The 25,893-nt window shown below is 41.4% G+C and overlaps 1 long non-coding RNA gene across 1 annotated transcript in view; it reads left to right on the top strand.

Annotated features, from left to right (window-relative positions):
• Positions 1-25,583, top strand: part of LOC114814235 — a 47,793-nt gene extending 22,210 nt beyond the window's left edge. The window contains exons 4-5 of the long non-coding RNA XR_003761988.2: positions 20,329-20,448; positions 25,436-25,583. This is a non-coding gene — a long non-coding RNA (uncharacterized LOC114814235). The remainder of the gene's footprint in view (positions 1-20,328; positions 20,449-25,435) is intronic.
• Positions 25,584-25,893: the final 310 nt, after the last annotated feature.

Raw genomic sequence — 25,893 nt, forward strand, 5'->3', positions numbered from 1 at the left:
TGGTGGACAAGGAGGTTGACCATTTGAAATATTCTCTAATGCAGACCATAGCATGTTAGGGGAAACATCAAGGTGGCTATCAAAATATCATTGTTGACTTTTCCAAAGTCATTTGTAATGAAACCACTGAGAGCTTGTGGGGAATTATCAGTGCCACAATCTACAAAGACTTTCCCTCTTCTCTCTTCAAGATGATATGTTATGAACCTCTAAGGCCTTTTTAAAAAAGAAAACAAAAAAACTGCCAACAGAATTCTTGGTAAATCTCTGCCAGTGCCATGAATAAAATTTAGATTACTTTACATTCTTTGAATCACTGCCTGCACTGCTCTGAATTGCTTCCTTGCAGAGGGTCATGTTTCACCCATTACTCAAGATCAGAGGTGGAAGTGCAAAATTACTTTTCAGTGTTTCTGATGGGCTGATTCCTTGGATTAGTTCTTGAGATTCTAGGATGCAACATTTAAGACCACATTTAAAGGGAAATTCTTTCATTATGGCATGCATTTATGCCTCCAGTTTGGCAATCTTGACATCCTCCTCCTCCTCCTCCTCCTCCTCATTATCATCATCATCAATCATCATCAATTTAGTAAACATTTGGATGTAAATCCATACACTAGGTACTAAATGCCTAAGAAGCAAGTTACTTTAGTTTATATTCTAAAAATATGTCATAATTATGGCCCCATTCAACAAAGGATAATAAATGTATTTGGACCCATTTCCTGCCTTTGAGGATGAAAGATGGATTTGGAACAAAGCCATGTTAGCCAGAAGATATTGGAAGGGGAGAATGAGCGTTCTTTTTCCCCCTACAGTTTCTGAGGAGGTTTAATTATAACCCAGGGCACTGGGAGGGGAAAGTAGAGTACATTATAAACTCAAAAGCATTTAAATGAAGTTTATCTTTGGGTTGGGGCAGGGAGGTTAGGATGTAGAAAGGAGGGATTAATCAGAGAAAGACTCATGGAATTGTGATAATAATAATAATTGTGGTACTTGTTAAGTGCTTACTATGTGCCAAACACTGTTCTAAGTGCTGGAGTAATACAAATTAATCAGGTTGGACACAGTCTCTTGTCCCACATGGGACTCACAGCCCTATTCCCCAGTTTACAGATGAGGTAACTGAGTCCCAGAGAAGTGAAGTGACTTGCCCAAGCTCACACAGTCGCCTCTCCCACTGTCGACGCCTAGCCCACATCATACCTCTGGCCTGGAATGCCCTCCTCCTCACATCCGCCAAACTAGCTCTCTTCCCCTGTTCAAAGCCCTACTGAGAGCCCACCTCCTCCAGGAGGCCTTCCCAGACTGAGCCCCCCTTTTCCTCTGCTCCTCCTCCCCTCCCCATCACCCCTACTCCCTTCCTCTGCTCTACCCTTTCCCCACCCCACAGCACTTATGTATATTTGTACATATACTATTCTATTTATTTTATTAATGATGTGTAAAAATCTATATTCTATTTATCTATTTTGATGCTATTGATGCCTGTTTACTTGTTTTGTTTTGTTGTCTGTCTCATCCTTCTAGACTTTGAGCCCGTTGTTGGGTAGAGATTGTCTCTGTTGCTTGTACCTTGTACCTTCCAAGTGCTTAGTACAGCACTCTGCACACAGTAAGCACTCAGTAAATACGATTGCATTAATGAATGAAAGTGGTGGAGCGGGATTAAAACCCAGGTCCATCTGACTCCCAGGCTGGTGTGCTAACCAGGGCCTTGAAGATGGGGAGAGCTGTGCAGGATGTGAGTCAGGAGGGATTTCCAGGCAGGAAAGAAGGTGTGAAGGAAGGTTGGAGAGGCGACAGATGAAAGTGAGGCCCCATGAGTAGGTTAGTGTGAGAGGAACAAAGTATACACATAGGGGTGTGATGAGAGAGGAGTGAGGATAACTAGGGAGAAACTACTGACCGAGTGCCTTAAAGCTAATGGTCAGAAGTGTCTGCTTGATGAGGAGAGGGATAGGTAAGCTGTGGAGGGAAAATGGTGCACAGTAGTTTAGGAAAGTGATCCAGGCAACACAGTCTGGAAGGAATGTAGAGTGGAGAGCTTGGAGGCAGAGAGGTTTATAAGGCTGCCAATGCAGTAGTTGATTGGGAATGCAAATGCTTAAAGAAGCGCAGTGACAGTTTGGATGGAGAGGAAGGGGTGAATTCCAAAGATGTGGGGGAAGAACTGGCAGGATTTAGTAACAGACAGATATGAAGGTTGAAAGAGAGAGGAGACAAGCATAATGCCAAGGTTGTGAGATGTGGAGCATGGCGGTGTGTCAGTCGTGATGGGAAAGTTAGGTGAATGAGAGGATTTGTTGCACCCGGACTCACAGTAGAAAAGGGACCGAGAACAGGTATTTTGTCCCCGTTTTACAGATGAAGGACTGAAGCACAGACAGCTAAAGTGACTTGCCCAGAGTCACACAGTAGACAATTGGTGGGTCTGGCCTAGATCCTAGGGGTCTGTGATGAACATGTGATTTGCATATGATGCATTTGGTTGGCTTACAAGTTTTTCTGGGCATCCTATCACTTCTACCAATGCTGAGGCAAAGGGTTTGAACCTCAACCCGACATGGAAGTGCCTCCCATCTGCCAGTTGGATAATGTGATCTGAGACCCACCTGGTACCTGCCTCCGACATGTGCCTGCAGCAGCAGTGGGAGGAGGTAGAGGAAAAACCAAAGTGGCTCCTCAGGAGATGGAGAGGCCTCTGCTGAAGGGGTGGGAGCTGGTACTCTCCCAGCTGGGCATGGAGAGCTGCTGCTGCCACTGCTGCCAACTCTGCTGCCCCCACAGTTCTCTGCGCCCCAAGAGCCAGAACAGAGCCTGGGTTCTAATCCCAGCTCTGGGCCTCATCTGTCATGTGACCTTGGGCTCGTCATTGAACTTCTCTGTGCCTCAGATACCTCTACTGTAAAATGGGGATTAGGACTGCGAGCCCCATGTGGAATATAGACTGGTCCAACACAATTAGCTTGTATCTACCCCAACGCTTAGTATGGTGCCTACCCCTTAACAAATACCATAAAAAAACCACTTCGGTTTTTCCTTCACCTCCCCTCTGTCCAGGGTGGCTGTGGAAGAATAATTCATAATAATAGTTATGGCACTTGTTGAGTACTTAGTACATGCCAAGTGCTTTTCTAGGTACTAGGGTAGATATAAGTTAGGTTGAACGCAGTCCCTATCCCACTTAGGGTAACACTCTTAATCCCCATTTTACAGATGAGGTAACTAAGGCCCAGAGAAATGAAGTGACTCACCCAAGGTCACACAGCAGACAAGTGTCAAAACCGGATTAGAACCCGTGACCTTCTGACTCCCGTGCCCATGCTCTATCCCCTACACCGTGCTACTTCTGGGGATTATTATGTGGGCACAGTGGTGGTATTGGCAGGAGCCACTGCAGCAGATCTCCACCTCCTGTTTACATCCTGGCGCCGCCCCCCGCAGTTCTAAGCACGTTATGGAACAGTTCCCATCATGGAACTGATCTTAGGTCTCCTGATTTCCAGTCCCATGCTCTTTCCACTATGTCTTTTTAAAGGTTTACCATCTGTTGCAATTATATCTTTCGAAAGCTGGAGTGCATGGAATTTGCTTGGAGAAGACTTCATGATAAAAATTGTTGATTATAAGTTTATGCAAGAGTTGTGGCAGGTGCTTGATGAGCACAGAAACACAGTTGTTCCTTTGGAATAGCATGAAAGAATACTTGGAAATGGGAGTGACGTTTGGAAAGAGAGACATTTATAGGAGGAAAGGTCTAAGGAACAAAAGATAGATAAGAAAGATTACATAAGGAGCAATCATTTCTTTTCAGGCCAACTAGCCCCTTGCAGACTCAAGAAGTATTAGGAATCACATGAGTGTCGCTTAAAATTGCCTTGCTGTCAATAAAAGTATTTGTGTGCTCAACCTTAAACCCACAAATAACTGTAGGTACAAATATTTGCATGTATAAGGTCCCTTTCATCATTTAGCCCTTAACCTGTCATATCTCTCTAAACCGTGCTGAACAGGAACAGAACAATCGTTAACTTCTTTCTCCTCCTCCCCTATTCCCAAACAGTTGTTTAAGAAAAAAGAAAGCAATTGAAATTGCACCTCCATGGTAGACAACTCAATTTGTTGTTTTGCTGCAAGGTAATCTATACTTGCCAGGGTATACATCAAAGTCTCTGTACTTGTTATGATAACTAAATTCTTGCAAGGTAAAATTTTCTTTGTGAGTTTAGATTCATTTTTTTCCTTTGGGATATTATTACTATTATTTGAATAAAGTTAACTGTTAATCTGATGCTAATCATGTTTCTCTGTTTTCTTTAATATGCCAGTATGTGAGATTTTTTTCTGTACGAAGTAAGAGAACTGTGCTTTCTCCCACTCAAACCAATGTTTTAGTGGTACAAATTATTGTTTTGAAACTTCGACAAGCCCCCACATTGCCATAGGTATAATTACAAAGGGGATAAAAAAAGTACTGCTGTGCTCTTGAGAAGCCTTATTCTCCTATATGTGTTGGTTGAGAAATAACTCCATCGAGGAACACTAGAAAGGAGTGAAGCAGTGTTGGAGAGGTTCACCTCCCTCTACCACCTAAGGCAAAGTCCTAACACCATCCTTTAAATAGTGTGCCCTGCCATTTTGGCATGGGAATTGGATCAGGCTGCGAATTGGGGAGCTGGCAATGATTCTGCTACCTGGGAAGCTCCAGTTAGGTTACAACTTGAATCACTCTGCATCGGCTGCTTCTTTGGATGCAATTCTGGAGGAGTGGCTGGGGACCCCCTCGATCCAGCTTGACATTTGGAGTTGCTTTGGAAAACTTCTAGAGATAGTGCGGGAAATCTGCAGCCTTTCAGCCAAGGGCCATTCTTCTGTTTTAGAATTCGGGCACAGTTCTAAAGAACTAGTCCAGCTCACCCTCGTGGGCTCCCAGGAAATGGAAATGACAACAATCTGTTCCTCTCCACTCTCCAAGATGAATCAGTCAGTACATAATATTTACTGAATCCTTCCTCTCCAAGTATTAAGCACTGAGAGGTTAAAATAAAATCAGAAGAACTGGTCTCTGCACTCAAGGAACTTACCATCCAGTGGGGAAGACAGAAGCTAAAATAAATTTCAGAAGGGGGAGGCAATCTAGTATAAAAATCACAGCTAACCGGGTCCATTCCCAAGCTACAAGGTCCCCTTGAGCCTTCTCAGGGCTTGGACATACAGGATCAGTCTTCTGGTGATTGTCAGTGAAGCAAGCATGTGCCTGCTGAAGTCATTAAATCAGGTCTGGGACAGCAATGTGGTCCTCTCCTCTACCTCTGATTGGGGGAAGGGAAAGAGTAGCTAGCTGCCCTCTGGAGGGAGGTCTCCGCTTTCCTGGAGTGAGAGGTCCGCTTTCTTTGAGCAGCAGATTTATTCTTTTCTTGATTTCTCAAGCTTGCTTTCAGTCCTATGGTTCTTTGATTCTGCCCACTCTTTATCTTACTCAGTGGTGTTCTCTGAGTTGGTAGGGTTAACTTTCTAAGAAAAATGGGGTTTGAGACGATGTTTGAATGAAGGGAGGGAGTCAGTGCAGCAAATAGAAAAGGAGATGGCATGGCAGAGAGGGAAGAATGTTTAAAGGACTGATGGAGGCCAAATATAAAATTAATTTATTCTCATCATTTTCAATTCTACCTCTTAATTATAAAAAAGTAATTGACTTATCAAATTTTACCTGTCTTCAAGGATCCATGCATTCATCTTTTGTTAACGTGGCTGTAAGAGAGAACTTACCGGAAAAGAGTTACTTTGTCAAAACTAAGTGAAAAAGTGTCATACGAAATTAAGTTAATGGCCTACGTTTGCTGATTTTGAGGGACCATGGGATTTATGGAGTAAAGGGACTGTAAATTAGAATGTAGTAGAGTTTTGTTTCATGTACCTTACAGAAATCATTTTTTTTTTCAAAATCAGGCAGAATCTAGAGTCATATTAGGTCAGTGAAATTATTTTAAATAAAAGTTGTCTTGATCCTAACTTAAAAATGTTGTTGATTTGAAAAGAGTATTCTCCTTGTTAACTTTGATAGGGTTTTTTGTTTTAGTTTTCTGGGTGTATTTTTGTTTTTGAGTTCTGTAAAGCAAATAACTGTGCATAGCTTAGATGTAAGCTAAACAATAACGATAATGATGATGGTAATGATGATAATAATAATAATATTTATTAAGCACTTACAGTTTGCCCAGCACTGTGATAGATGCACTTAGCTCTATCCTATATGAAGCTCACAGTTTAAAATAATAATAATAATAATAATGTTGGTATTTGTTAAGCGCTTACTATGTGCAGAGCACTGTTCTAAGCGCTGGGGTAGACACAGGGGAATCAGGTTGCCCCATGTGGGGCTCACAGTCTTAATCCCCATTTTACAGATGAGGGAACTGAGGCACAGAGAAGTTAAGTGACTTGCCCACAGTCACACAGCTGACAAGTGGCAGAGCTGGGATTCGAACTCATGAGCCCTGACTCCAAAGCCTGTGCTCTTTCCAAAGGAGAGGGAGAGCAGGCATTTAATCTTCATTCTATAGATGAGGAAACTGAGGAACAGAGAAGTTAAGTGACCTGCCAAAGTTACACACCAAGCAAGTAACAGAACTGGGATTAGAATCCATATCTCCTGACTCCCAGGCCTGTTCTCTATCTATTAAGCCACACTGCTTCTCTAAATACCATGCTTATTATTCTTAGGCTAAAATGATATGTTTGCCTAAAATATTTGATCCCCTGTTTCAGTGTATGGCTCGCTTTTAAATAATGTATAAAACTGGTCTAGAGTAAAGATTTTCTCTTACTTAAAAACAGAGAACGTTTTCTAGGTACATGTGCTTGTGTCATCCTATACCACAAATAAGTTAAATATAATGCTGGTTTTAACATCCATTTCACTGAAAAAGGAATGCCTGCCAAACATGGATTTGGTTTGTAGGCCAAACTTTTGTTTTGAAAGAGTAACTGCACTAATTCTCAATTCTTTGGGTCTGCCTTAATTTTTCAAAGTTTATTTCCCGTAAAGTACTGTTTCCAATTCATGGATGAGTTTCTTAGGTTTTAATCTCCTAATTCATCTTCTCATTTTATTTGATTTTCCCTATGAAGAGAAATATGAAATTCCTTTACTGTACCACTTTGAGAAAATTTTATATTAATTAAATAATAATAATGATATAATAAATATATTCTAGCATGATTATTTGCATTCAATAACATCTTAAAATATGTGTTTGTTATCCTTTGTAATCTTCAATGCTTTAGAATTTTCTTCAGTCACATTGAGGACTTGACTAATTCCTAATGAAATTTTATAATTTACTCTTTTGACACACTTGTTTAGAAATCACTTCACGGAGGATTGGTCATTCTTTCAGTCAGCCTTGCAGACTGCCAAGCAGGTTGGAATGAAGTCTAATATTGTCCCATTTTGACTGGTTTCTCCAGAATTTCTGGTTTCTGTCACCAACTGGACCAAGGTTCCAGCCCTCTTGATCTGAGTCCAACACAAAGGCCCTGACAACTGAGTTGGAGGGTCAGTCTAGGCCAGAAGGAAACCAGGATTGACTGCAGTGTTGTCATTCATGTGCAGGGTTGCATGTGTGTGGTGATATCTGTGAGCTACTGAAAAATAATAGTCTCACAGCCCACAGAGGCCCCTGGATATCCATGAACACTGCAATATCTCTGGCTTGAACTCATCCTCCAATAGCAAGGGAAAATTCTGTGAGATGCTGGTGACCATCAAAGCCCAGTCCAAATCCCACTAACTTTGATTTATGTCTATGTGGGAAAAAAGTAAATTAGCCAACTCTTTGGGTAAAGTTAGGTAAAATGGAACATTCCTGGTATTATTTAACATTCTTCTTCTGTGGCCTGCTCCACTGCTTCCATCATGTTTTCCCACTAAGACCTGGAATCTATGTGAGTTCCTTGGCTGGACTGCAGTGAGGAATTCAGTGCTCAGTAAATATTTGGAGATATAATTTACTAATTTCTTAGTGGAACATCATGATCATAATAACTGTGGTGTTTGTTAAGCACTTACTATGTGCCAAGCACTGTACTAAGTGCTTGAGTAGTCAAAAAGATAATCAGATCAGGCATAGTCCCTGCCCCACATGGGCTCATTGTCTAATAAATCAATCATGTGTATCGAGTGCTTACTGGGTGCAGACCACTGTACTAAACACTTGGGAGAGTAGGGTAAGACAGAGTTAATAGACATCTTCCCTGCCCACAAGGAGCTTACAGTCTAGAGGAGGGGAGGAAGAACAAGTTTAATCTCCAATTTCCAGATGAATGAATGAGGACCTAAAAAGCTAAGTGACTTGATCAAGGTCAGTCAGCAAGCACGAGGAAGAGTTAGGAAAAGAATCCAGGTCTTCCAACTTCCAGACTTGTGATCTTTCTACTAGACCACACTGTTTTTTACCATCACGATCATCAGATCTGGCTCTGCCTTTTGAGGTTCCGTCAGACTTGGGAAAAACTTGTTAACTTAAAATTAATCTGAAACATTCATCATTACATTCTGTGATTTAAAACATACAGTACCCTTTATTTACCACCTATCTTTGCCAATGGTTTGTTTACAAATTAAGAAAGTTGAGAGCTTGGTTGTTTTAGAGCAATTCTGGGTTTTAACAAGTTGACAGATCGACTTAACTTTGTGAGATTTTAAAATTCTTGTTAAGTGTATTTTTTCACTTAGGTCTATTTTCATTATTTTAAATTATGGGTTTTCTTCATGGGAACATCTCCTGATGCTTCTTTTCCAGTCAATCAATATAATTTGCTAAGTGTCTAATGTGTGAAGAGCACTGTACTAAGCACTTGGGAGTGTAAAACTGAATAGGAGACAAGATCCTAACAGGAGAGACTTGTCAGGCACAAGCCTTCACAAGATGGTTAGGTTGTTGAGAGCTAGGGAATAAATAGATGGATAAATAATCCACTAGTTATATTGTGTACAAGTGTACCTTTGATATAAGTAGGGTAAGTACTAAGACCCTACCTATCATTTCCACATCAATTTGGAAGTTTTATAAACTTTCTCCTACATTTTGCACTGAAAGTCATGGGAAACAAAGGGGTTTTAGAAAAAAGGATGGAGAGACAATATTTCTTAATCTATCCCAAGATAACCTTTGCATTCTGTCCTGTCCTCAAATCTCCAGTGTCTGACTCTTTGCTCATGGTCTTCTTTCTGCCCGGAAATCCGTCCCCCTTCAAATCTACCATGCTACCATCCCCATCTTCAAAGTCCTCCTCAAATCCCCCTCTTCTCCAGGAGAAATTCCTTGATTAGTTTTCTTTTCCCAGGTAATATCTTTTCAACTACCTGCTCCATGCATAAGCATTCACAGCCACCTGCATCATTTTTCTACATATTGATATCTGTAGCATACCATTTAAGCACTTCTTTATTCACTCATCCACCTTTCCATTCTATTTTTCCTTCTGTCTAAATTATTTTGTGTCCGTCTCTCTTTTTAGATTCTAAATTCCTTGAGGACATGTACCTCTCTTGTACTCTCTCAATTGTTTAGTACATTCCTCTATTATTCTATTACATTTGTATTAGTCCACTGTTCTAATACTACTATTTGATTAAAAAAAGGATGGAAAAACTGGGATCCAAGCTAAAAAGGAAAGGACCGCCCCCCCCCAGCAAAAAAAGGGTGAAAGATTCCTGATTAAAAGGAAGAAAGCAGAGGTTGGAGCAAAGTCTCTGAATGGGAAACATGAAAACACGGAAAACAATGATTTACGTATATGCTGAATTTTCACTTGTAGTCTCAGGAATTGCTCTGATATCTGCATTGAACAGTATCCCATTGAAAGTAACACTAAAACCTTAAGGTATCAGTAGAAGCAGAGATAGCATTTTCTCCTAATTCAATTTTAAGTTACTGAACTCAGTTACCAGCTCTTCAGAGCCTGAGGGAGAATGAACCACTGTGAAAGCTGCGGTCATTAACTTTTCCCTTTTTAAACTTATTATATTTGCAGAGTTTAGTTCTAGTCTTCAAGCTAGTGTCCGGGCTGTTCTGTGGAGATAACTTTTTTTTTTTAAAAAAAACCAGCCCTTGTAAAAGTATAATGCAACTTTATTGCAAAAATACCTTATGATGTCACAAAATGAAAGTCTAGTACAGACAACACAGGTGCTGCTATGACATAATAAGATATTAAATTAGTCAGGGTTGTCACCATTCCTGATTTCCTCTGGTCTTCCTCTGAAGCAATCATGAGTCAGAAATACCCTTGCTGCCATAACCTGCACATGCTCCCTGCATCCAATAACTTGGCCAAACTAAACATTATAACCCCATCATAGTATTTTTTACTTTTTCCCCAGTGATCAATCACAACCCCCCCCCCCAAAAAAACACTTGTACAGTGAAACTTTGGCTTGGCAATATTTTGAAGGAACAGTCTCATTTTATCTTATTCTGGTGAGAGAAGAGGTGTGGCATGATTTATTTAGATTTAATGGGCCAAATATATATTTCTGCAGGCATATAGAGAAATTTTCTTGTGAGGATATAACCATCCTGGAATGCTTAAGATGCTTCATTCCAGAAAGTAGCAGACTGGAAGGAAGGAGGGGAGTAATGCCATCTTCCCTTTGGTACCACTTATCATGATCACCCCCTGGAGTTTCACTTGCCAGGAGGTGGAGGTGCCATAGAGCCCAGTAATTGGCTCTACACGAGAAACACTAAGTATGGACTTCTTACTGAAAGGGAGCTAGTGTACCCTTTCCAAAGATAGGTGCCCATGATGTGGCAGTGAAAGAAGATTGTTATAAGCTGTTAACCAAAACTGTTAGAGACCAGCGACACGTTCCCCAACTTAATGTCCCACTTTAATGAGCCCTCTGGGAATGAGGCTTGGATCAGGGCTAGACAGAAGGGTCTACTAACTCTGTCATATTCTCACAGGTGCTTAGTTCAGTGTTTTGCTCTAAGCACTTAATAATATAACTGACTTGCTGTTTTTGTGTGGGCTTCTGTACTGATGGCTCGTCTAACCAGCCCTGGCAGAGATCCATCCTCCTCTTAAACCATACAAAAAATTCAAGCCAATTGAGGTTGGGTGGAGTGTGTTCGCTCTCTGTGGCTCCAGATATTGTGATTTTTAATTATTTAAGGATACATATTGTGCCAAGCACTGTATTAAGCGTTGGGGTAGACTGTAGACTAGACTGTAAGCTCACTGTGGGCAGGGAATGTGTCTTTTCATTGTTGTAGTGTGCTCTCCCAAGCACTAAGTAGAGGATTCTGCACACAGTAAGTGCTCTATAAATATGATTGAATTAATTAATTATTAATAGATATGAGATAATCAGGTTGGATGCAGTCCCTGTCCTTTTTGGAGCTCACAGTCTAAGATAGAGTAGGGTTTAATGATGAAGAAAATGAGGCACAGAGAAGTTAAGTGACTTGCCCAAGGTCACACAGCAGGCAATTGGCAGAGCCAGTATTAGGACCCAGGTCCTCCGACTCCAGGCCTGTGGTCTTTGCAAGACATGAACCACTTTAAAGTAATTCAGATGACCTGATTTCTATATTCTGGATATATTCTTGGTCTGTTACACTAAGGGTGGTAAGGGAAGGCAGGATTTAATGGATAGGTATATTAAAGCTGTTGCTTTCTTTCAGTTAGGAATTGAACCCAGTGTTGTGTAGAAATTACTTGCCTAGAAATCCTTTTCTAGAAATTATATTTTGGTTCATGTCAGAAAATAAATTTTCCAATAGGGAAGATTATACAAACTATCACAATGTCAGCCAGCTATTCAGGGAAGTGAAATCTTTGAAAGACTACACGAATTGTATCAAGGAAAGACACCAATTTCTTCTTTCATAGTATTGGAATGTTAACCCAGATGCTTTAATTACAATGGCTTAAATGTCAGCATTGTTAACAACGGTGTTGCTAAATTAGGTACTTGTATTTGGAAGCGCCTGGTTTGTTCTGCTACTGCATTTACCTGAAATGCCTGCCCATAAGGAGCTTCCAAAGATCATTTGCCTTCCAGCTTGCACAATTTTCAATTGTTAATTTAGTTTTTATTTTCAGATGAAGAAATTAAGCCGGAAGAGAGAAATCAAATACAAAAAAAATGACAAAATTGTAAGTTCTTAAATGGTGTGGCAGGTGACCTTGCCAAACGGAAAGAAAAGATTTTGTCAACCTACGACCATTTTCAGCTCATCAGGGAGTTTGAAATTACCACTTCTAAGGAAAAGAGAATTAGAGGTGAAGCAACAGTGGAGGCTAATGTGCTTTCACCAAGGACCAATCTCCTGTAAGAGCGAAAGACTTAAGTAAAGGGAAACTGATAGAAATGGATAAATGCATAGTGAATTTTACTTCTTGCATTCAAAAAATGGAAAGACATAAATAAAGCCATGGGATAAAGAATCCAGATCAGAGTTTTTGGAATAATCAGCAAACAGAAAAAAAAATAGCTAAGGTTTATTTTTAATTGAAGAGGGCACATATCCTGATCATGTGGTAATGATAATAATAACAATAATAACGTTAATTGTTAAATACTTTCTATGTGCCAAGCATTGTGCTAAACCAGGGAGATACATGATAATCTGACTGGACACAGAACCTGTTGCACATGTGGCTCACAGTCTAAGGGAGAAGGAGAACAAGTATTTAATCCCCATTTTCCAGATGAGGAATCTGAGGCACAGAAAAGTTATGTGACTTGTCAAAGATCACCCAGCAGTCAAGTAGTAGAATCAAGATTTGAACCTAGTTCTACCGGTCCGTGCTCTTTCCACTAGGGCACACTGCTTCCCATTTGGGAAGCCCCTAAGAGCCTAATTATTTTTGAAGCTGTGGACACTGGGAAAGTGGAATCATGCAGATTGTTTCATTATTATAATGGTATTTGCTAAGCACTTACTACTTACTATAGGCCAAGCACTGTACTAAACACGGGTAAATACAAGATAATCAGATTGGAGTCACTGTCTAAGAGAGAGGGAGGTGTCATTTCAGAACTCACTCAGTTCTGCCTTAAAGTTTGCATGTTTTCAGTAGCATTTTACTCAAGTGCCTTGGCAGCCTTCTGACAAAACAAGCTCAGTGTAGACAAGATACAATAGATACAGTACAACTCAGAGTTGGAAGACCCTGGCTCACATGTACATTCTCCTGGGTATATGTATATGTGTGTGTGCATGTGTGGGGCATCTGACTGGTGTGTGTGACAACCTGAGTTTTGCTTAATGAGGGGTTCTGAGAAAATACAACCTCCAGGTTGAACAAGAACTGATGAGAATGAAAAGAAATCTACCTGAACATTTGGAGAGGCTGCTAATTAGAAAGCACCAATCATAAATGGTGTAGATCTTTGGGCCCAGAAGCTCCTGGTAGCCACAGGAGCTACTATAAGACATTTTGTGAAAATATATGCCAGATAAAACATGGACTTCACTGATATCTGGAAACAACTTTCTTCAGCCTAAAGATAACAGTTCTTGAAAGTACAGCCAAAGAAGATTGATATCATGTTTGCCTACCATCTTACGAGCCCACGATTGTCATTGTGGAGAAGATTTACACACATTGGTGGAAGAAATGAGACAAGAAAGTTGTTACAAATTATCTCAGAGTGGATCATTAAGGACTGTGATTGTCCATCGCCAGTGGAGAGTCAAGTGGAGCAGTATAAATCCATGGAGCTGCCTCTGCAATTACACACACACACACGTTTGCGCATGTGTGTGCACACACAGGCATACACATGAACACATACAAACACACATGGAGGGGGAGAAATTCTCTCCTTCCCTCCCCAAGTCCTTTTCATCCTAAAGATTTGCTCCCAGTAGGACCACTCAAAAGGGAGACCTGATCACTAGTAGTGTTCCTGCCATCTACTGCTGTGTGGACCCAAGGATGTCTTGCCGTGACAGATGGGCTTCACTGCCAGTAAAAAAGTAATTATTGAAGATTTAGTGCAAGGGGAAGTCTACATATACTAAATCTTTACAAGTTGTTGATTTATTTACCCATTTATATTGATTATTTATCTCCTCTCTCATGCTCTTTTAAGTATCTCATCAATTATGTTGGCCTATCTTCCCCATTATATTCCTGAGAGTAGGGATCTTGTCAACTACTTCTTTTCTATGACCCCCAGCCTCTACAAGAATGGTCTGAACCCAAAAGATGCTTTATTATTATTATTTTATTATTAGTAGTAATAAAAATAATAATTACCTTTATTAAGTTCTTACTATGTATAAAGCACTTTTCTAAGTGCCGGGGTGGATGCAAGCTAATCGGGTTGGACACAGTCCCTGTCCCACATGAGGCTCACAGTCTAAGTAGGAGGGAGAATAGGTATTTAATCTGCATTTTATGGATTAGGAAACTGAGAAAACTGAGACCCAGAGAAGTTACATGACTTGCCCAAGATCACAGAGGAGGTACGTGGCAGAGCTGGAATTGGAATCAGGTCCTCTGACTCCCAGCACCATGCTCTTTTCACTAGGCCATGCTGATACTGTTAATGTTGATGATTGGGTTTCTGGCATTTAAAAGGGATTTAATCCCACCACAAGCAAGGCTGACCTGAAGAAGCATTGAATTAATTGCCTCAGATCAGGTTACGAACATGATGATGATAGAGTCTCCCCTCAGGAATAACGGATAAGCCTCAGTCCTAAGACTTCAGAATCGAGACCCTGAGGAGAAGACTCTGTTGTAGTGGTCATGATTTTACGTAGTGTATTCATACTCTCTCCCCTGTATGTATGGTCTTCATCCATGTTAACCAGCTCCAGGCAGACCGTGCACTCAAACTCAAATCTCCTGACTCCCAGAATGGTATTCATCCCAGTGGACCAAGACCAGGGTTAAAACACCCACTAAATTCGAGGCACTGGAAGAAGCAGTGTGGTCTAGTGGATAGAGCATGAGCCTGGGAGTCAGAAGGAATCTATCCTGACTCCACCACTTGTCTGCTATAGTGCTACAAACTGCAAACTACAAAAGCACCTCTTTGGGTTCTTGTAGATGCTTGGGAACATAGAAAAGATGTAGTTGACAAGATCCTTACTCTCAGGAATATAATGAGGAAGATAGACCAACGTAATTGATGAGATAGTTAAAAGAGCATGATAGAGGAGATAAATAATCAATACAAATGGATAGTATTTGGAAAGAGCCTGGGCTTGGGAGTCAGAGGTCATGGTTCTAATCTCCGCTCTGTCACTTGTCTGCTGTGTGACCTTGGGCAAATCACTTAACTTCTCTGTGCCTCAGTTCCCTCATCTGTCAAACGGGGATTAAGGCTGTGAGTTCCATGTGGGACAACCCGATTACCTCATATCTACCCCACTGCTTAGAACAGTGCTTGGCACATAGTAAGTGCTTAGCAAATACCACCGTTATTATTATTATTATTATTAACAAAGTAAAACTGGCTTCACTCTGAAAGGGCAAAGGGAAGAAGAATCGATTAATGGTATTTATTGAGTGATTACTGTGTACCGAACACTGAACTAAGCTTGAAAAGTTTACAATCCGGAAGCAGCAGAAGCACCATGGCGTAGTGCATAGAGCACGGGCCTAGGAGTCACAGGGCTGTGGATTCTGATCCCAGCTCTGCCACTTGTATGCTGTGTGACCTTGGACAAGTCACTTCACTTCTTTAGGCCTCAGTTACCTCATCTGTAAAATGGAGATTGAGACCATGAGCTCTATGTGGGACAGTGTGTCCAGCCCGATTTGCTTGTATCCACCCCAGTGCTTAGTACAGTGCCTGGAACATAGTAAGGGCTTAACAAATAGCAGAATTATTATTACTATTATTACAACCTTTATTATTTCAGGATTGTAAATGTGGGGGGGGGGGGAGGGCTGTTTTTAGAGCAAATCAGAATGTAGCCTCTACACTTTGGCAATTAAAACCACACCCAGTTTGACTCCCCATTAAAGTTTGGAGTATAAAATATGATTAGCAAATCTCCAAATAAGTCAACATAAATTCAGACTTGAAAACAAGAAGAGTTCCACATCACTAAGTTACCTATGTTACACCATGGAACAACAAAATAATGAGTTTCAAACTATGTTAGCCTTCTGTTATAGCAAAGTAATAGTTTGCTGCAGTGAAGGGTTTATTGTGGTGTTCCAGGATAGGGTGATTGGCACTAAAAATTATCACAAGTATATACCAATGGAAAACTTATTTGATGATAAGTGCAGATGATGTGTGGTAGCTAATGAGACAATTGTACCTATAATTAGAGGTTGTACTGCCTTGTCTGGTGTTATTATACCAACACTCATAAGACTGTATATCAACAGTTGGACTTCAGTTCAAGGTAGTGAATGGATTCACACCAAATTATAGGTAGAAATCCAAGAATATGAAGAAACAGCTTCTTTAAATTGGGAATGAGATGTAATAACAGATCCAAAATAATCATGCTGCTTGATAAACTTGAAAAAGAATGGCTCTTATTGAAACTACTGCTCACCTAAGCAGAAATATACCAATAACATATGCAGAGAAGATAAATAAATAAGTTCATGGGTCGCGCAGAGAAACGGAACGAATGTGGAGGTTGAAGTTCAGCAAACTAAAGCCAATTATCTTCTCAGTGACTAAGATGGTTTTACATCTTAAGGAACCGAGGATTTGTTACATGATAGCCTTAAATTGGAAGGTAAAATATGGGATATCTATCACCAAATAGGAGATTTTTATTTTGAAAATAGAAAGTTGTAATTTAATTGCCTAGTGCTTGTGGTAGGGTAATGTGTAACAACTAGATTCTTGTGAGAGTAAAAATAAATGTTACCAGTAATCATTTCTCTTCATATAGCATTTTCAATTCAAAGGTTACAAATCAAGATTCTACTTTAAACCCCAAACCTGTAAATTAATTGCGATCAACTATTGACACTTGGCTTTAGGATAAAGCAATAGGGAATAACTCTATATTCTGTTGGTGTTGGAGAAACCCAACTCCAAGATAGAAGTAGTAAAGCAGACTGATTCAAATCTGAACTGTAAGATCGTTTTGTCACAGGATTCATCCTACACCATCAGAAAACTAGAATGAGCCATCAGTAAGCTATAAGCTTGTTGTGGGCAGGGAATGTGTCTACCAAGTCAGTTATACTGTACTCTCCCAAGTGCTTTGTATAGTCTCTGCAAAAGGTAAACACTCAATAAGTACAATTGTTTGTGTGATATATTGATTGATTAATTAAGGGATATTGACTACTGGCTACTTCTAACCCCAAATAAAAAATACTTATGATAAAAATATATATTTTTTAAAAACCCTTGAAGGTAATGACAGTTTCTGCTACAGAGAGTTCATATCCTGAATTGTACTTTCCAAGTGCTTAGAACAGTGCTCTGCACAAAATAAGCGCTCAATAAATGTGATTGAATGAATAACCCAGCAGATGAAGTTTTATGCCTGTGATGTAATAGACTCCCCACCCCCACTTTACTGACAGCCCAATTCAGTTTTCTAATGGTGTAGGATAATCCTTGTGATAAAAAGGAAAGATGTATTCTGAGTGGTTCTTTGCTATGTCATCTGATGTTGATGTCTATCTTTGAGGGAGATCCTATATTTTAAATAAGTAATAGTATTAATAGAATTTACTAAATGCCTTCTGAGGAAAATGCACTGTACTAAATACTTGGGAAAGTACCACTGAAGCACAGGACAATTCACTGCCTACACAGAGGTTATAATCTGCATTGCTCCAAATTACAGGTGTAAAGATCTTGGGTCTCTGGAAGAAACTGGAATCAAGTCATTCAGAGAAGAAATAATGCATGTTTTACCTTTCCAATAAAAGTTCATGCTTGGATGCCACATTCAATGTGCAGCCAAAGACCATTGGCTGTGCTGTAAATTTTTCTTAAGATAGTGTCTGGAGGTCGAGAGGTATCTTGTTATTGCATACCAGTGTGGAGTAGAAAGGCAGAAACAATAATAATAATGATAATAATGATAGTATTTTTTAAACACTTACTATGTGTCAAGCACTGTTCTAATCACGGGAGTAGATAGAAGGTAATCAGTTTGGAAACAGTCCATGTCTCGCATGGAGCTCACAGTCTCCATCCCTTTTTTTCAGATGAGGTAATTGAGGCACAGAGAAGTTAAGTGACTTGCCCAAGGTCACACAGTAGACAAGTGGCAAAGATGAGAGCACAGGTCCTTCTGACTCCGAGGCTCATGCTCTATCCACTAGGTCATGCTGCTTCCCTAAGCAAAATGGCCTTCTGGCTGAGATGAAAATTTGATTAATTTGAGGTGGGCATAATCTCCTTGATGGAAGAGTTAATAATAAGGTCCTGCATGTTGGCGATCCAGTGAGCCAGTCACTAGAACAGGGTAGCTATGAGTAACGACAGTGATCAAAGATAGGAGTGGAGGTCCCTCTTCCTTCCTTCCTTCCTTCCTTCCTTCCTTCCTTCCTTCCTTCCTTCCTTCCTTCCTTCCTTCCTTCCTTCCTTCCTTCCTTCCTTCCTTCCTTCCTTCCTTCCTTCCTTCCTTCCTTCCTTCCTTCCTTCCTTCCTTCCTTCCAAGAATTTTCTTAGAGAATGGAATTCTCAGTGTTATAGACCATTAGTCTGACCCAGAGAAGGCATTACTTGTGTTTTATGTTTTAGTTGTATTTTATGTTCTTAAGGGACAAATGAAGGCATGTGGCCCTAATGGTGTTCAGGGAACTGAAGGAAAGGGTGAAGAAAGGGCAGGGAAAAGTTAAAGTGAGCTCTTTTCCTTATCCAATGGTAGGCTTTCAGGCCCTTAAGCCTCTCCAGGTCATATGGGGAAGCAGCATGGTCTAGTGGTGAGAGTGTGGGCCTGGGAGTCAGAGGACCTGGGTTCTAATATCGACTCCTCCACTTACCTGCTGTGTGACCTTGGGCAAATTCATTCAATCAATCTTATTTATTGAGCACTTACTGTATGCAGAGCACTGTACTAAGCACTGGGTCTCAGTCCTCCCACCTGCAAAATGGGAATTCAATACCTGTTCTCCCTCCTACTTAGACTGTGAGCCCCATGTGGGACCTTACTATTTTGTATCTACTCCAGGACTTAGTACAGTGCTTAGCATATAGTAAGCACTTAATAAATCCACAATCATCATTATTATTATAATTAGGAAAGTGAATAGGCCATTTGGGAGCAACTGGATACAATATGGAGGGTGTTCTTTCTGTAGGGAAGTGTAGGGTGGGGGTAAGGGAGTCAGTTGTTCTGAGCTTGAAGGTGGACGATTTGCTGGAGAAGTTGTATTCCTCCTTGGGCTGTGAGCCCTGTTTGACTTGTATCTACCCCAGGGCTTAGAACAGGGCTTGACGTATAGGAAGCACTTAACAAATGCCATAAAAAAGGGTCCACTTTCCTGTTGCCTGAATATATTAGGTAGAGCCCTATACCTTGGGCTAACTTCTCTGTGCCTCAGTTTCCTCATCTGTAAAATGGGGATTTAATGCCTCCTACTTAGGTTGTGAGCCCTGTTTGGGACAGGGACCGCATCTGACCTGATTAATTTATATCTACCTCAACATTTAGAACAGTGATTGACACATAGTAAATGCTTTAAAATAATATTATTATTATTTTAGGATACTGAGTGGAGCTTTACAAATACAGCGAGTGCTGACTTTGCGTGGAGAGGTTGAGTTCCTCTTCCTTTCATGAGCAGAAACCTGAGGACCTAGTGTAATTCCCTGAGCCTTCTGGCAGGCCAGTTGTTCTGTGGATATAGAATACCTAGAGACAGCAGACACAGAATCCAGGTAGAACCACTTAAAAAAAGAAACAATTATGTAATAACAATAATCATGGCATTTATTAAACACTCACTATGTGCTAAGTTCTGAGATTATCCAACCGGACACAGTCCCAGTCCTACTTGGACCTCAACATATGTCTTTGATCCCCATTTGACCGACAAGGAACTGAAGCCTAAAGAGGAGGTGACTTGCCCAAGGTCACACAGTAGGCCAGTTGTTGAGGAGGCAGCAGAAACTAGAACTCCTGTGCCCTATCCTGTGTCCTCTCAGCTGAAAGGATTTGCTTGGAGATAAAAGACTTCCTTCTTGGCTCTTGCCAGTCCGTACAAGCCAGGAATATTTCATAACTGGACTTATCCAAGCCCTATCCCACAGTGATCCAAAATGGTAAACCTTCAGGAATTACCTAATAGTCTATTAGAACTGTTTTTGTTCCTGAGTTGATTTCCATCTGTTCTTCATGGCCACAGATGTTGTAGCTGCTGCTGCTGCTGCCATTTCACTTTATCCAACTGAGAAGACTGAAGAAGTTGATGCATGACCAATGATCTCTTCTGTGCTGGATGCGAAATTCTGCAGCCACTAGCTAGGTACCTGTGAAGAATGACTGACAATCTAAATGATCTTACATTAAGGACTGTGGATTTTTCTGTCCTTCCCCCCATAAATTGCCAATGTTTTCTGTAAGATAAAACCTGTATTTTATAGTCACAGAAACCCTCCAGGCTGTTTTCATTCAGAAACAGATTTTGGGGGTGGGGGCAGTTTAAGAAATACTTGATTCTGAATATAGAGGCAGCAGAACCTCCTACCAAAATAAGAAAAAAAAACCCAGATCTATACTCCTACCTCCCAAGAACAACATGAGTCTACATCATAGGCTCCTTAAGTGCTTAATATGCTGCTTTGCACACAGTAAATGCTCAATAAATACCACTGATTGATTCTATAAATTATTAATGGTTTATGCTTCCTGTTTATAAGCTGCCCACTTGTATGAGCATTGTCAGTTAATTTACCCTTTGATAATGCACTTTATCAAGATTCCCTGGGGCAATTTCCCCGGGTTCAATAAATCAATCAGTGATATTTATTGAGAACTTGGGAGAGAACAATAAGACAGAGTTGGTAGATACATTCCCTTCCCACAACGAGCTCTTTTGGAGCTTCCAGTCTCAGCTAGGCTACAAGGACTAGGTGGGACATAAAAAGAGAGACTGGCTGTCAGCAGCTTCTATTCACTGTACATTTCAGTTGGATAACAGAGAATGAGTAGAGAAGGAAGAGGGGGAACAGAAAGTGAACAGAAAAAGACAAATTGTGGACACAGCGAAGCAGGAACTTAAATAATATGGCATCCTTACCTACTGCTGGGAAACAACCGCAGTAGACAGGCCAACCTGGCGTGCAGCAGTCCAGAGGAGTGTACCTCTTTTTGAGCAAAGGTTTTAGGCAAGCCACGGGCCTGAAAAGAAGAGTCAAAGAAACCCCAGGTGTTACAAACCACTGCTGATTCTGCTGGTCTAGACCAAAGGACAGCGTTATGTGTACGCAGTGAAGGAAGAACTCTTGGTAGTGCATTGGTCAGCCATAAAACACACTCAGGCATTATCTTAGGGCTCAAAGAAGAGCTAGTACAGTATATAAATGATGGAGTTTCTCACTGTAAATGTAGACAAGCCTCAGTCCAGTGGAGAAGGCTTTGAGACTGAGAACCTGTGAGCAGGAGATGGTGACGGTGCTATTGGTTTGTATAGCCCCATTCAAACTCTTTTGCCCTGACTGGGTGATTTCCTGATAGGGCAATGGGTGCAACAAACAACAGGAGTGCAGCACATTGCAAAGGGCACCGAAGAAATAGGAAAAAAAACCCTATTTATGGCCACAGTGATCACAGCATGGAGCCGATGCTGTGCGCTAAGCCAGCAGGCAGTTTCCAAGGTAACCTTGGTAGCTTCTGGGTCTTCGCTGCCACATTATCCAACTATTTTCAGGATTCCTGCTGAGACTGTCCACTCTGTGGAGGTGCCCTAGGGGGTTCTTCAGCCAGACACCTTCATCACTGATGTCATAATGCCAGCAGGCATTCCCCTACTTCTGACTGTTTTGCCCTCTCCCACCAATCACAGTGAGGTGTTGGTCAGACTTAGGGTGGCCATAGACAAGGATAGGATGCTGGATAAGGTATATTTTCCTTTAATTGATGTCACAGTCCATTTTGGTTAATTTTTTGGCCAATCAGTCACCGCTGCTTGTGGATCTCTTTCCACGTAGGAAATGGCCAAAGGGCTGTCCGTTTCAGTACCTTCTTATTGTGTTAAGGGCCAAAAAAGGGACCGTGTCAGGAAGCATAGAGGATTTGTGTACATAAAAAAATCCTTTTCTTCTAAAGTCTCCTAGCCAAGAGTGACATAACTGTGTTATTAAAATATCAGTCAATTGTATTTATTTAGCACTTACTGTGTGCAGAGCACTGTTCTAAGTTCATTCATTCATTCATTCATTCATTCAATAGTATTTATTGAGTGCTTACTATGTGCAGAGCACTGTACTAAGTGCTTGGACTGTATAAGTTGGCAAATAGAGACAGTCCTGCCCTTTGACAGGCTTACAGTCTAATCGGGGGAGACAGGCAGACAAGAACATTGGCAATAAATAGAGTCAAAGGGAAGAACATCTCATAAAAACAATGGCAACTAAATAGAATCAGGGTGATGTACATCTCATTAAACAAAATAAACAAAATAAATAGGGTGATAAAGATATATACACTCGATCGGACGAATACAGTGCTGAGGGGGTGGGATGGGAGAAGGGGAGGAGGAGAGGGAAAGGGGGGAGAAGAGGATTTAGCTGCGGAGTGGTGAAAGGGGGGGTAGAGGGAGCAGAGGGAAAGAGGGGGGGAGCTCAGTCTGGGAAGGCCTCTTGGAGAAGATGAGTTTTAAATAGAGATTTGAAGAGGGGAAGAGAATTAGATTGTCTGAGGTGAGGAGGGAGGGCATTCCAGGACCGCGGGAGGACGTGGCCCAGGGGTCCACGGCGGGATAGGCGAGACCGAGGGACGGTGAGGAGGTGGGCGGCAGAGGAGCGGAGTGTGCGGGGTGGGCAGTAGAAAGAGAGAAGGGATGAGCGGAGGTTGATAGGCAACCACTGGAGGTGTTTAAGAAGGGGAGTGATGTGCCCAGATCGTTTCTGCAGGAAGATGAGCCGGGCAGCGGAGTGAAGAATAGACTGGAGCAGGGCGAGAGAAGAGGTAGGGAGATCAGAGAGAAGGCTGACCCAGTAGTCTAGCCGGGATATAACAAGAGCCTGTAGCAGTAAGGTAGCCGTTTGGGTGGAGAGGAAAGGGCGGATCTTGGTGATATTGTAAAGGTGAAACCGGCAGGTCTTGGTAACGGATGGGATGTGTGGGGTGAATGAGAGAGCTGAGTCAAAGATGACACCAAGGTTGCGGGCCTGAGAGACGGGAAGGATAGTGCTTGGGATAGTAGAACATAACCAAGTTGGTAGATATATTCCCTGCCCACAACGAGTTTATAGTCTAGAGGAGTTTCCAGTGTAGAGGAAAATGTAGAGTTCCTTGTAAGTGTTTATAGGTCATCGCCCTTTAAAACCCAGTACTTTTCGCCCTTTATTCACCCCTCCCTCAGCCCCTCAGCACTTATGTACATATCATCATTTATTTATTTCTATCAGTGTCTTTATTCCCCCTAGACTTAAGCTGATTAGAGGCAGGGAACGTGTCTACCATTTCTATCATACTCTCCCTAATACTTAGTGCAGTGCTAAGCATACAGTAAGCACTCCATAAATATGCCCGATTGATTGATTGTTTGATAGGTAGGACAGACAGGATTTCATGTTTTCTGAGAAAGCAATGTGGAATTATGGTACATAGATAATGGACAAGATTTTTTTTAACTTGTCCTGAGGGATTTTAGGAAAAAAATATACAAATATCCTGAAATTAACTGCACTGAAACCTGCACCCTTTAAATAATGGCATTTGTTAAACACTTACTATGTGTCAAGCACTGTTGGTATTTGTTAAGCGCTTACTATGTGCCGAGCACTGTTCTAAGCGCTGGGGTAAACACAGGGGAATCAGGTTGTCCCACGTGGGGCTCACACTTAATCCCCATTTTACAGATGAGGGAACTGAGGCACAGAGAAGTTAAGTGACTTGCCCACAGTCACACAGCTGACTGGTGAGATACTAGTGAATCATCTCAGATGCAGCCCTTGTCCCACCTGGGGTTCACAGTCTAAGTAAGAAGGTAAACAGCTATTGACTCCTCATTTTACAGTTAAGGAAACTGAGGTACTGAGAAGTGAAGTGACATGCCCAAAGTCACCCATCAGGCAAGGGCAGGTCCAGAATTTGAACCCAGGTCTTCTCACTCCCAAGCCTGTGCTCTTTCTGCCAGGCCATGCTGTTTCTTTAAATGTTTAGGTTTTGCTGTCTCCCTCTCCCTCCTACTCAGAGTTTCTGAGAGTGAATGGGAAAAGGAAGCAAGCTGAGGATTGTGCCCTGGAGTCTGGTTTTCAATATACTTAGCAAAGTAAGCCTAAATGAGAAGAGAAATATGCTTAAAAGAACATTTTGTCTTAATAGGTGATCTGTATGGCAAAATTATAGCTAAGGATAACCTACCTCTTTTCATCAGTCCTAAGAGCGTATGGCTGCCTCACCAGTTTTTACACAGTCTGGGGGAAAAGGGTATTTTAAGTTAAGAATTAGAGGACCCCTTTCTACCTTCTCCCTGTAGTCTTTGTATCCGAATGGAGGCAAGGATGGCTCCTGATCGTCTTAGTTCAGGCCCTTCTTGCTCTGAACTTGAGTTCCAGAACTTCAGTGAGGAGGCTTCTTTGGGTTTATTTCATTCATTTATTCACTTGTATTTATTGAGCACTTACTCTGTGCAGAGCACTGTACTAAGAGCTTGGAAAGTACCCTCTAGGCTGTGAGGGCTCGCTGTGGACAGAAATGTATTTGTTGTTATATTGTACTCTCCCAGTCACTTAGTACGACACTCAATAAATATGATTAACAATAATAATAATAATGAAAATGTAATACAGCAATAAACAGTGCATTGAGCTTACAGTCTAGATGGAGGGGAGACAGACATTAGTACAAATAAAGTTCAGGTATGTACATAAGTGCTGTGGGGCTCGGAAGGGGGAAGAGCAAAGGGGGCAAGTCAGGGCTAAACAGAAAGGAGTAGGACATAAGGAAAAGAGGGGCTTAGTTTGGGAAGGCCTCTTAGAGGAGATATACCTTCAATAAGGCTTTCAACTGCGGGGAGGGTAATTGTCAGATTTGAGGACGGAGGGAGTTCCAAGCCAGAGGCAGGATGTGGGCTAGCGGTTGGCAGTGAGACAGGTAAGATCGAGGCACAGTGCGAAAGTAAGCACTAGAGGAGTGAAGTGTGTGGGCTGAGTTGTAGGAGAGAAGGGAAGTGATGTTGGAGGGGGCAAGGTGATTGACTGCTTTAAAGCCAATGGTGGGAGTTTTTGAGGGCCTTGTTTTTGAAGTTGTGTCACTGGTCAGCACTGTGATTTTTTTTCTTACAGGACTTGGGCCTTTTCCTGATTATTCAGCCCTAGCTATCTTTCCTTGTGATGGAGCCAGGAAATGCAACCATTTTTTGATTTCAGCCGAGGATACAAATCACTAAAATTGATGCACTCCTGTAATTAAAATACTGAGAGTAGAAACATCGAAAGGGAATAATCTCTTTTGGTACAGCCATCTTCACCTTTACAGGATCCTCTCCTGGAATTCCCTCTGGAGACAAGGGGTGATTCATCAATCCATCATATTATTGAACACATTATTATTATGAGCACTGTTCTAAGATCTTGGTAGGGTCTAGAGTTGGTAGACATGTTTCCTGATCAGAGCGCGCTTACAAATTCATTGTCTTTTGGGAAGCGCTTATAGAGTGGTAGGAGGAGCTATTTGGAGTCTCCGTCTCAGTGTTGATAAATGCCAAGGTAATTTTAAGGTGCTTATGTTTTCTTACCACTGT

The sequence above is a fragment of the Ornithorhynchus anatinus genome, chromosome 1, assembly GCF_004115215.2.
Source record: "Ornithorhynchus anatinus isolate Pmale09 chromosome 1, mOrnAna1.pri.v4, whole genome shotgun sequence".
Taxonomy (NCBI): Eukaryota; Metazoa; Chordata; class Mammalia; order Monotremata; family Ornithorhynchidae; genus Ornithorhynchus; species Ornithorhynchus anatinus.